Source organism: Balaenoptera musculus, chromosome 8 (assembly GCF_009873245.2).
Source record: "Balaenoptera musculus isolate JJ_BM4_2016_0621 chromosome 8, mBalMus1.pri.v3, whole genome shotgun sequence".
NCBI classification, from domain to species: Eukaryota; Metazoa; Chordata; class Mammalia; order Artiodactyla; family Balaenopteridae; genus Balaenoptera; species Balaenoptera musculus.
The window spans coordinates 43,624,217-43,637,679 of NC_045792.1; the positions used below are offsets into that span (position 1 = coordinate 43,624,217).

The window sequence follows — 13,463 nt, forward strand, 5'->3', positions numbered from 1 at the left end:
TGCACCAGGACCCAGGGGGAAGGAGCAGTGACCCCATAGGAGACTGAACCAGAACTACCTGCCAGGGTTGGAGGGTCTCCTGCAGAGGCGGGGGGTGGCTGTGGCTCACCGTCGGGACAAGGACACTGGCAGCAGCAGTCCTGGGAAGTATTCCTTGGCATGAGCCCTCCTGGAGTTCGCCATTAGCCCCACCAAAGAGCCTGTAGGCTGCAGTGCTGGGTCACATCAGGCTAAACAACCAACAAGGGGGGAAGACAGCCCCACCCATTAGCAGACAAGAGGATTAAAGTTTTACTGAGCTCTGCTCACAAGAGCAATACCCACCAATCCCTCCCATCAGGAAGCTTGCACAACCCTCTTAGATAGCCTCATCCACCAGAGGGCAGACAGCAGAAGCAAGAAGTACTACAATCCTGCAGCCTGTAGCATGAAAACCACAATCACAGAAAGACAGACAAAATGAAAAGGAAGACGATTATGTCCCACATGAAGGAACAAGATAAAACCCCAGAAAAACAACTAAATGAAGTGGAGATAGGCAACTTTCCAGAAAAAGAATTCAGAATAATGATAGTGAAGATGATCCAGGACCATGGAAAAAGAATGGAGGCTAAGATCAAGAAGATGCAAGAAATGTTTAACAAAGACCTAGAAGAATTAAAGAACAAACAAACAGAGATGAACAATACAATAACTGAAATGAAAAATACACCAGAAGGAATCAATAGCAGAATAACTGAGGCAGAAGAATGGATAAGTGACCTGGAAGACAGAATGGTGGAAATCACTGCCGCAGAACAGAATAAAGAAAAAAGAATGAAAAGAAATGAAGACAGTCTCAGCGACCTCTGGGACAAAATTAAACGCAACAACATTCGCATTCTAGGAGTCCCAGAAGGAGAAGAGAGAGAGAAAGGACCCGAGAAAATATTTGAAGAGATTATAGTTGAAAACTTCCCTAACATGGGAAAGGAAATAGCCACCCAAGTCCAGGAAGCACAGAGAGTCCCAGGCAGGGTAAACCCAAGGAGAAACACACCGAGACACATAGTAATCAAATTGACAAAAAGTAAAGACAGAGAAAAATTATTGAAAGCAACAAGGGAAAAACGACAAATAACATACAAGGGAACCCCCATAAGGTTAACAGCTGATCTTTTAGCAGAAACTCTGCAAGCAAGAAGGGAGTGGCATGATATATTTAAAGTGATGAAAGGGAAGAACCTGCAACCAAGAATACTCTACCCAGCAAGGCTCTCATTCAGATTTAAAAGAGAAATGAAAAGCTTTACAGACAAGCAAAAGCTAAGAGAATTCAGCACTAGCAGACCAGCTTTGCAGCAAATGCTAAAGGAACTCCTCTAGGCAGGAAAGAGACTAGCAACTTAAAACAACCTTGTACATATATAGATTGCTATATCGAAACCTCATGGGAACAGCAAACCCCAAAACTACAATAGATACACACACAAAAAAGAAAAAGCAACCCAAACACAACACTAAAGATGGTCATCAAACCACAAGAGAACAAAAGAGGAAGGAAAGAAAAAAGATCTACAAAAAAGCCCCAAAACAATTAAGAAAAATGGCAATAGGAACACACATGTTGATAATTACCTTAAATGTAAATGGATTAAATGCGCCAACCAAAAGACACAGACTGGCTGAATGGATACAAAGACAAGACCCGTATATATGCTGTCTACAAAAAACCCACCTCAGACCTAGGGACACATACAAACTGAAAGTGAGGGGATGGAAGAAGGTATTCCATGCAAATGGAAATCAAAAGAAAGCTGGAGTAGCAATAGTCATATCAGAAAAAACAGACTTAAAAATAAAGATTGTTACAAGAAACAAAGAAGGACACTACATAATAATCAAGGGACCAATTCAAGCAGAAGATATAACAATTGTAAACATAATATGCACCCAACATAGGAGCACCTCAACACATAAGGCAAACGCTAACAGGCATAAAGGGAGAAATCTACAGTAACACAATGATAGTGGGGGACTTTAACACCCCACTTTCATCAATGGACAGATCATCCAGACAGAAAACCAATAAGGAAACACAGGCCTTAGGTGACACATTAGACCAGATGGACTTAATTGATATTTATAGAGCACTCCATCCAAAAGCAGAATACACATTCTTCTCAAGTGCACATGGAATGTTCTCCAAGACTGACCACATCCTGGGCCACAAAGTGAGCCTCAGTAAATTTAAGAAAATTGAAATAATATCAAGCATCTTTTCCAACCACAACGCTATGAGATTAGAAATAAACTACAAGAAAAAAACTATAAAAAACACGAACAAGTGGAGGGTAAACAATATGCTACTAAATAACCAACGGATCACTGAAGAAATCAAAGAGGAAGTCAAAAAATACCTGGAGACAAATGAAAATGAAAGCACAACGATCCAAAACCTATGTAATACAGCAAAAGCAGTTCTAAGAGGAAAGTTTATAACAATATAATCTTACCTTAGGAAACAAGAAAAACCCAAAATAAACAACCTAACCTTACACCTAAAGCAACTAGAGAACAAAGAACAACAAAAACTAAAGTTAGTAGAAGGAAAGAAATCATAAAGATCAGAGCAGAAATAAATGAAATAGAGACAAAGAAGACAATAGCGAAGATCAATGAAACTAAAAGCTGGTTCTTTGAAAAGATAAATAAAATTGATAAACCTTTAACCAGAATCATCAAGAAAAAAAGGGAGAGGACTCAAATCAATAAAATTAGAAATGAAAAAGGAGAAGTTACAACTGACACCACAGAAATACAAAGGATCATAAGAGACTACTATATGCAACTGTATCCCAATAAAATGGGCAACCTGAAAGAAAAGGACATGTTCTTAGAAAAGTACAGTCTCCTAAGACTGAACCAGGAAGAATTAGAAAATATGAAGAGACCAATCACAAGCACTGAAATTGAAACTGAAAGTTAAAAACTCCCAACAAACAAAAGTCCAAGACATGATGGCTTCACAGGTGAATTCTATCAAACATTTAGAGAAGAGCTAACACCCATCCTTCTGAAACTGTTCCAAAATTTGCAGAGGAAGGAAAACTCCCAAACTCATTCTATGAGGCCACCATCATCCTGATACAAAAACCAGACAATAATACCACAAAAAAAAATTACAGACCAATATCAATGATGAACACAGACACAAAAATCCTCAACAAAATACTAGCAATTCAAATCCAAAAATTCATTAAAAGGATCATACACCATGATCAACTGGGATTTATCCCAGAGATGCAGGGATTTTTCAATATCTGCAAATCAATCAATGTGATACATCACATCAACAACTTGAAGAATAAAAACCATATGGTCATCTCAATAGATGCAGAAAAAGCTTTTGACAAAATTCAACACCCACTTATGATAAAAACTCTCCAGAAAGTGGGCACAGAGGGAACCTACCTCAACATAATAAAGGCCATATATGACAAACCTACAGCTAGCATCATACTCAACAGTGAAAAGTTGAAAGCATTTCCTCTAAGATCAGGAGCAAGACAAGGATGCCCACTCCCACCACTTTTATTCAACATAGTTTTGGAAGTCCTAGCTATGGCAATCAGAGAAGAAAAAGAAATAAAAGGGATCCAAATTGGAAAAGAAGTAAAACTGTCACTGTTTGCAGATGACATGATACTATACATCGAAAATTGTAAAGACACTACCAGAAAACTACTAGAGCTCATCAATGGATCTGGTAAAGTTGCAGGCTACAAAACTAATACACAGAAATCTGTTGCATTACTATACCCTAACAATGAAAGATCAGAAAGAGAAATTCAAGAAACAATCCCGTTTACCACTGCATCAAAAAGAATAAAATACCCAGGAATAAACCTACCTAAGGAGACAAAAGACCTGTATTCCGAAAAGTATAAGACACTGATGAAAGAAATTGAAGAAGACACAAAGAGATGGAAATATATACCATGTTCTTTGATTGGAAGAATAAATATTGTCAAAATGACTATACTACCCAAGGCAATCTACAGATTCAATGCAATTCCTATCAAATTACTAATGGCATTTTTCACAGAACTAGAACAAAAAATCTTAAATTTGTATGGAGACACAAAAGACCCCAAATATCCAAAGCAATCTAGTGAAAGAAAAATGGACCTGGAGGAATCAGGCTCCCTGACTTCAGACTATACTACAAAGCTATAGTCATCAAAAGAGTATGGTACTGGCACAAAAATAGAACTATAGGTCAATGGAACAGGATAGAAAGCCCAGAAATAAACCCACGTACCAATGTTCAATTAATCTACAACAAAGTAGGCAAGACTATACAACGGTAGAAAGATAGTCTCTTCAACAAACAGTGCTAGGAAAACTAGACAGCTACATGTAAAAAAATGAAATTAGATCATTCTTTAACACCATACACAAAAATAAGCTCAAAAGGGATTAAAGACCTTAAATGTGAGACCAGACACTATAAAACTCCTAGAGGAAAACACAGGTAGAACACTCTCTGACATAAATTGCAGCAATATCTTTTCCAATCTGTCTCTCAGAGTAATGGAAATAAAAACAAAAATAAACAAATGGAACCTAATTAAACTCAAAAGCTTTTGCACAGCAAAGGAAACCATAAATAAAATGAAAAGACAACCCACAAATTGGGAGAAAATATTTGCAAATGATGTGACCCACAAGGGATTAGTCTCCAAAATTTACAAACAGCTCACGAGGCTTAATATCATCAAAACAAACAACCCAATCAAACAATGGGCAGAAGACCTAAATAGACATTTTTCCAAGGAAGACATAAGAATGGCCAAGAGGCACATGAAAAGATATTGTTAATGATTAGAGAAATGCAAATCAAAACTACAATGAGATATCACCTCACACCAGTCAAAATGGCTATCATCAAAAAATCCATGGGGCTTCCCTGGTGCGCAGTGGTTGAGAGTCTGCCTGCTGATGCAGGGGACACAGGTTCAAGCCCTGGTCTGGGAAGATCCCACATGCCGCGGAGCAACTGGGCCCGTGAGCCACAACTACTGAGCCTGCGCGTCTGGAGCCTGTGCTCTGCAACAAGAGAGGCTGTGATAGTGAGAGGCCCGAGCACAGCGATGAAGAGTGGCCCCCGCTTGCCGCAACTGGAGAAAGCCCTCGCACAGAAACGAAGACCCAACACAGCCAAAAATAAATAAATAATTAAAAACAAAAACAAACCAAAAAAACCTATAAAAAAAATCCACAAACAATAAATGCTGGAGAGGGTGTGGAGAGAAGGGAACCCTCCTACACTGTTGGTGGGAATGTAAATTAGTACAGCCACTATGGAGAACAGTATGGAGGTTCCTTAAAAAACTAAAAATAGAGTTATCATATGACCCTGCAATCCCACTCCTGGGCATATGTCTGGAGAAAAACATGGTCTGAAAAGATACATGCACCCCAATATTCACTGCAGCATTGTTTACAATAGTCAAGACATGGAAGCAACGTAAATGTCCGTCAACAGAGGAATGGATAAAGAAGATGTGGTACATATATACAATGGAATATTACTCAGCCATAAAAAACGAATGAAATAATGCCATTTGCAGGAACGTGGGTGGACCTAGAGATTGTCATACTGAGTGAAGTAAGTCAGACAGAGAAAGAGAAATATCATATGATATTGCTTATCTGTGGAATCTTTAATGATACAAATGAACGTATTTACAAAACAGAAATGGACTCACATACTTAGAGAATGGACTTATGATTATCAGGGGGGCAAGGGTGGAGAAAAGGGATAGTTAGGGAGTTTGGAACTGACATGTACACCCTGTTATATTTAAAAAGGATAACCAACAAGGACCTACTGTATAGCACAGGGAACTCTCCTCAATGTTATGTGGCAGCCTGGATAGGAGGGGAGTCTAGGGGAGAATGGATACATGTATATGTATGGTTGAGTTACTTTGCTGTGCACCTGAAACTATCATAACATTGTTAATCGGCTATACTCCAATATAAAATAAAATAAATAAAAAATAGTAGAGGGGTAGCCAAAACATCCAATTTTAAATTGATACAGAGTGGGAGCTGAGAAAAATATGAAAAAGAAGAACAGGAAGCGAACTTACTTTAAAATCAATCAGTAAAACAAAACAAAACAAAATATTCCAGTACTTATAGGAACTGAATATATTCAAATTTGGTGTTTAAATTTAGAGGGAAAATAAGGTTTATTTTATAAACAGCACCGCTACCGTTGCCTAAATAAAAAGACCTGTATGATACCATATACAAAAGCAGACCTTAGGTGCTTCCAAGATACAAATTTAAAATTAAATGACAGTTATTTAAAACATTTCAACCAATTTAAAACAACTAAAATATCAAAATTTAAATGTACAATAATTTTTTAAAACAACTCAGGAAAGAAAGTAAGCTTATAAGGAAGGTACATGGTTGTCACTTTCCTATGGAAAGAAAAGCAGCTGTAGAAAGGATGTATATTCAAAAATTCTTACTGCAATGTTGTTTGCAATGGCAAAAAATAATAATGCTAAAATACCTGGAAACAACCCAAATGCCCATTTAATAATAGTTAGATTTGTTACATGCCTTAAGTATTGTTTAAAAACAAAATTCAACCTGTTAGGGAACTGTTGACAGAAACCACCTGCCTTGGCCGGGCCTGCTTGCCTGAGTTGTCTCAGGATAGGAGGTCCAGATAAGGAACACAGTGCTGCCGCTGAAAACTAATGGGAGAATTTGGGAGGCGCCAAAAGAGGGAGGAGATGACCAACCTCCCAGAGTCCTTCTCGCTGGAATCCGTCTTGGCTGAGAGATGCGCACGCCACCCGGTAGGACCCTGAGTCAAGCCAAATATAGGCCAAGCAAGACGACTGGCCAGAGACAACCCGGAAACTAACCCCATTACCATAACATCTGACTTCGAGTCATGTCGCAGAGCAGTTCTCCTGGGTTTCCTTATCCTGCTGCTCTGCGAGAGCCCCTTTCCAATAAAGTCTCTTGCTTTGTCAGCACGTTTCTATCCTTGGACAATTCATTTCCCAGTGTTAGACAAGAGCCCACTCTTGAGCTCTGGAAGCAGTCCCCCTTCTTGCAACAAACTGTGTAAATTTGAAGACCTGATTGGCTTTATTTAAGGATTCATGAATCTGGCAGCATCACAACTAGTAAACAGAAGAGAGCTCTGAGAAGTGGCACAAAATGGAAGGCCTTTATAGAAAGGAGGGTGGGGCAAGAAAGTCACTAGCCAAAAAACCACAAAAAAAAGGTTCTTTTGGGCCAGGACATTTTTTGGAGGGCAGGGACTGGCAAGGGTTTTATCATGCAGATTGCCTCTTCTTCCTCTGAGGAGTAGGCTGGAGAGGGCTGAGATTACCTCATTGGTTCTAACCAGAAAATTCCAAACTGGTTGATTAAGATCACATTTGGGGGGAAAATCAAAACTGCAATTAAGTTAGGTATTAAATCTAGGTTTTGGTATCATGGGCTTTTAGCACATGTGATGCCATTTCGGACCTGTGGTGTTTTTTTTTTTTAGCAGTACCGTGTAGCTACTTTCCTTAAAATGAATTCAATTTCTTGATGTGAAGAAACCTCTGTTATGTGTTTTTAAGAATGAATTTCATTAAGAATGAAATAAGGTTGACAAGAATGAAAGAATGGAAACTAGGTGACAGTATTGTTCTAAGCATTTCACATTTTAACTCAGTCAAAACTTCACTACAACCCTATGAGGTAGGTCCTATTATTATCCCAGTTTTGCTAACAAGGAAACTTGAGTCAGAGAAAATAAATAGCTTTTCTAAAGTCACACAGGCAGTAAGAAGCGGTATCAGGATTCAAACCATGGCATTCTGGATCTAGACATTATGTGCCCTGCTCCTTATGCATCTTTTAAGTGGCTGGGTAATTTTAGTAAAAAATTTGTAAGTATACACACCAGGGAGGGAACATAGGTTGCCTTGCTTGGCAGGGTATAGATGGAAAGAAAAAGGGGGGGGTGTAGAGGAAAAAATCTGTAGCACAATGGCAAAATATATTTAATGTAATTTATTGAATATTATTATCTCATCATATAATAAAAACATAAATACGTCCTTTTAAAAAAAGGACTAGGAACAAATGAAAATGATGATAAATTTGAAGGTTTTTTTACTCAATTTGTTACCTTAATTGTATATGAACTAAAGTTATTTATTTATATATTGAACTATTTTTAAATTCTAAGGGTTGTTTAAAAAATCAGAGAAATGCATAAATCAGTGTTATGTTGGCAATTAAATACGTAAAAAGTAATAATAAATAGTAAGTCAGCTTATTTTCAACTTATTAAAATGAAATATTTTAAATATTCCCATACCATTACCTGGGTAAGTAATGTGATTCTTGGAAAAGGAATGCCCTTTCTCAACTTGGAGAAACTGATAGTCTTGACCTTTAAATCAGTCACCCTGTTCTGGTTTTGTTCTCTTCATGCCAAGACTCTCTACAGTTTGCTATTTTAGAATTTACCTTGTTTGACTTCATATTTCCCTTTCAGCAATAACCTAGAGAAAGAAGGGAAGTCAAATTGAACTGCAAAACTTTGAAACTAAAATGCTAAAACATGGTTTAGCTTTCTTATTGTCCAACATGTGTTTATAACTTGACTTCCTGATAGCATATGAAGTAGTTTTAGGTCAACTTCTACAACTTATAAACTAATCCACACAGGCATATAAACTTAAAATTCCAGATGTTGCTGGGGCTGAAAAGTTGGTCCCTATACTAGTTGAATATCTCTGAAAGTGAACAGTATGAGATGAGAAATATAAAATTTATCATCTAGTGACTTAACATTTGCCCCGTGAAAATTTGCTTCCAATAAACCTGATTCTTAAAGTTGGAGAGTAAGGAGTTTCAATCAACATTTAATAAATACTTATTGAGCATCTACTATGTCCTGGTAATACAGTGGTGAACAAGACAGACAAGGCCCAAACCTCATAGAGTTTCTGTTCCAGTGTGGCAGATACATAATAAACAAGAAAGTACAATAATTATAGGCATTTATAATTTTTATATAGAAATAAACAGAGTACTAATAAAATGAATAGCTAGAGAAGGCCACTTCAGATAGCATGGCTAGAGGAGATAAAATATTTTTCAGTGAGAATGTCATATAGTGACAATGAGCAGTCATGGGAAAAACAGCAAATGATGTCAGGCAAGGAGGATAGCAAAGTGCAAAGGTAATGGAGACAGAAGGAATCTAGAGGGTTTGAGGATCAACAGAAGGCAAGGGTTTCTGGGACAACTGGGAGGATGAAGGGATAAGTTGGGCATATTGTGCAGGGTCTTGCAGAATTTTATTCAAAGATGATACAAAAGGTAACCTATTGGGAAGTATTCCACTTGTCAATATTGGGAGTACCTTGATATGGTTTACATTTAAATAAAAAATAACAATGGTGAGAGTAGACTCAGTATGATACACTGGCTGATCAGCTTGGGGTGGGGGGGGGGCCTGGGGGAAGGAAGAGTCAAGGATGACACTTAGGTTCCTGGCTTTTACATTGAATTCAAGAAAAAGTGTATGAAATTATAAGGTAATTTTGGTTGACTAGCAAGAAATGATAGCCTATTGGACCAGAGTGGTGTTGGTGAAAAAAGAGCAAAAGAGAGATATTCGTTAAGTTCATTGGCTCTTTAGGGTTGCTCTTACTCTGTGTGACCTATAGGATAATCCTGGTGTATCAGTAAAAAGTAACGCTTCTCAAAATTTTCATTTCAAAAACATGGTTTATCTATTTTTTATTTTTTAAATACACATTTCTTCTTTTATTTATTTATTTATTTAATTTTATTTTTGGCTGTGCTGGGTCTTCGTCGCTGTGCGCAGGCTTTCTCTAGTTGTGGAGAGTGGGGGCTACTCTTCGTTGCAGTGCGTGGGCTTCTCTTGTTGAGGAGCACAGGCTCTAGGTGCGTGGGCTTCAGTAGTTGCAGCACACGGGCTCAGTAGTTGCGGCACGTGGGCCCTGAGCGTGCGGGCTTCAGTAGTTGCGGCATGTGGGCTCAGTAGTTGCAGTGCGCAGGCTCTAGGGCGTGCAGGCTTCAGTAGTTGTGGTGCACGGGCTTAGCTGCTCCGTGGCATGTGGGATCTTCCCGGACCAAGGATCAAACCCGTGTCACCTGCATTGGCAGGCAGATTCTTAACCACTGTGCCACCAGAGAAGTCCTCATGGTTCATTTAACAGAAGGAAATAATGAAGTGAGAAAGGGATCAAATAGTAGAGATTATCTCAGTAATTCCTAGTTTCACAGCTGCCTCAACATGTAGCTTCTGTAGAACTTTTCTTTCTCTTAATTTTATATCTGACTCTATCAAGAAGCAGACAAAGCTTCACTTGCTTAATTCCATTCTAACAATCTAACTTAAAAACAGAAGCCTTTTTTGGTTATCAGATCTATACTTACTAGCAGTTTGACCACGGAAAAGTCACTTATCCTTTCTGAGCTCCAGTTTTCTTATCTGTAAAATGGGAGTAATACTATCTGGGAGATTACTATCAAATGGACATAATATGCGAATGTACTGTGCAAATGATGATGAGCTTCCTTCCCACTTATCTTCCTGCTTTCCTTCCTTTCTTTCATAAATTTTATTGAGGATGAATGAGTAAATATTGGCTACTGGCTAACTCTGACAAAAACCTTGAGGTACAAAAATAATATAGTCCTGCTGTCAAGAAGCATAGACTCTAGTAGAAAAGGCAGTCAAATAATTACAGTGAATTGTGAACTCAGGAACATGAGGTCACAGAAGAGAGAGTTTTGACATCTGCCTAGGAGATCAGAAGGACAGAAACAAAGTACAGTACTTGGGGCATCACAAGACCTGAACAAGTGGTGCTCTCTTTCTCACACAATTGTGTAATAATTAAATGAGATGATACATGTGAATTACCTTGGTAAAATGTAAAGTCCTAAATAAATGAAATTATTATGGTTGTTATTCTGACTACCAATGACAGAGGTGTATACAATACCAAATGGCATTCTACATTGATATGTCAAATTTTTTCTCTATTTCTTTGATCCTTCTTTGTTTTGATATACATTCCTGAACAGTGGCTTTCAAACTTATTCACAAGGCAGGGAATATGGGAATCATGATGCTCTTTGCCAAACACCATGAAATACAGAAGTATTTATGTCCATGATACTATTCATTCATTCAACAGATATATGAGAACTTACTGTGTGCCAGAAATTATTCAGGGTGCTAGGATTACAAAGGAGAACAGGATTTGGAATCTACTGTCTAACTAATAAGGACAGTTTTCTAGTAGAAAGATACACAATAATAAATGTAGTCAGTCAGTTCTCTGTAGAATCTGTATGAACTCATTTAGTCTTCTCAAAACTGGAGGAGGTAGTCATAGGTCTATAACAATTATGCACATGCTATAGATGAGAAAACCAAGGCACAAAAAGAAGTAAAATAACTTCCTCAAGATCAAATAGCTGGTGAGTAGCAAAGCCTTGCTTCAAACTTAGGCAGTGTACCACAAGTCCTTGCTGTTCATCTCTAAGCCAGGGATTCTTAAGCTGTAGCTGTGTCAGGATCCTCTGAAAGGGGATTGTTAAAACATAGATTGCAGGGACCTGATTCAGTAGGTATGGGGTGGGGGTCAGGAATTTGCATTTCTAGCAAATTCCAAGGAGATGCATATGCTGCTGGTCCTTTTGGTCCTGGGACCACAGTTTGAGAACGACTGCTAAGCAATGCTGCTTCTCTATAAACCTACTTATAATGATCTGAGACTAGTACCAAAATCTGGTTTGCATATAAACTGACTTTTATATCATTTTAAATATACCAAATTCTTAGGAATGCAACTTCTAGATAAATCAACAGGAAGGTACTTTGTTCTGCTGGGAACTTGACCAAAAGTTTTCTAGCATGAATAATGGAGGTATGATATTTGAATGACCATCTGATAAGGCAACTGTGACATTCATCAAGTTATTATTATCTCTGGATCTTCATTTCCCAGGAGTAAAATGAATCCATTAGATTATGGGGTATTTGAGTTATAGCTCAGTGAAAGAATTTCTGTTCTCAGAGGAAAGGTACCTGTCAATTTTATTGTGATTCTACAATTTTACATAGAGACATAAAGTGCAAGTATCTGAATGTCTCATTCTATTTTCCAGTACATTCATACATGAGCATTTTAGATAATGAAATACATGCGTTTGTATTAGAACTTTACCTAAAATATCTTTTTTTCTCAATATTTATACCTTTTTTTCTTACTTTTCATGGTCTTATCAGTGAGGTTTTTTTCTGTTTTTTTTTTTTTGAATATCTTTTTATTTGTCTTTCGTATTATTTGGTATTTTCTTTTTATTTTTAAGCAAGTAACATATATGAATTTCATTTCAAAATACCAAAAGGTCTCTGTAAAATATTTGTTATAAAAATAAAACTTTAGGTCTGATCAATTTGAGAATCACTAATTTCTCTCCCTGCTAATGGAGAGAGGGCTAGTAATAGTTTGGGAATTATTAGATTAGTGGAAATAAACTAAATTGAAATTCAAAGTACCTCAGGTTTATTCCTAAATCTCAGTAAGTGGCAATGTGACATTCATCAAGTTATTACATCATCTCTGGATCTTCATTTCCCAATAGTAAAATGAATCTATTAGATTAAGAGGCCTCCAAGATCCTTTTCGATTATATTTAGTCATTGAATACAGATGTGTTTTCAACTTTCTTCACAATTGTTTGTGCTACTTTGATCATGCCGTCAAAGAAATTTCCAACTTGACTGTTCAGCTCTTCAAAATTGATGATCTAGTGAAAGTTTTAACGTTTTAACAACCAATGACACATTTTCCCAGAGATTAGGAAGGTAATGTTACTCTGTCAGTTCATCTCTAAACAGTAAGTGTGCTAGTTTAATTATATGCTCCAGCTTTTCATCCTAAGTAACGGGGAATAAAACCTAGAAGTAGGGTGTTGGCTCCACCCTTGCCTTTGCAGTTTGTGACTACATTAGAGAGCATTTTCATTTATGAGCTTTCAAGGGAAACTCCTTTTGCCAAATCAAAATTGGCTTTCGAGCCTAGAAACCACGATAAGGCTATTAAGTACATTTATTTTAACACCCCAGGACACTTCCTAAGTATTTTCAAGCCAGAATTTGGAAGACAAAGGTGAATAATGTGGACTTGCTCCCTTCGAATGCTTACAATCTGGTGGAGAAGGTGGACATCCAAGTATTTATTTGTAACCAGTGTTTTGAGGGCAAAATGTTCGTGCCCTAGAGGGCAGGGGCACAGAAAAGTCTGTCTTGTTCATCACTTGTCCTTGATGTTGCACAGAGCCTGACACCTAAAAGGCTCTGTGCACAAAAGGAGCCCCAACTTCCAACAACA

General features: G+C 37.6%; 1 long non-coding RNA gene across 1 annotated transcript in view; it reads right to left on the minus strand.

Annotated features, from left to right (window-relative positions):
- Positions 1–6,706, minus strand: part of LOC118899395 — a 77,548-nt gene extending 70,842 nt beyond the window's left edge. Inside the window, exon 1 of the long non-coding RNA XR_005020941.1 lies at positions 6,655–6,706. This is a non-coding gene — a long non-coding RNA (uncharacterized LOC118899395). The remainder of the gene's footprint in view (positions 1–6,654) is intronic.
- Positions 6,707–13,463: the final 6,757 nt, after the last annotated feature.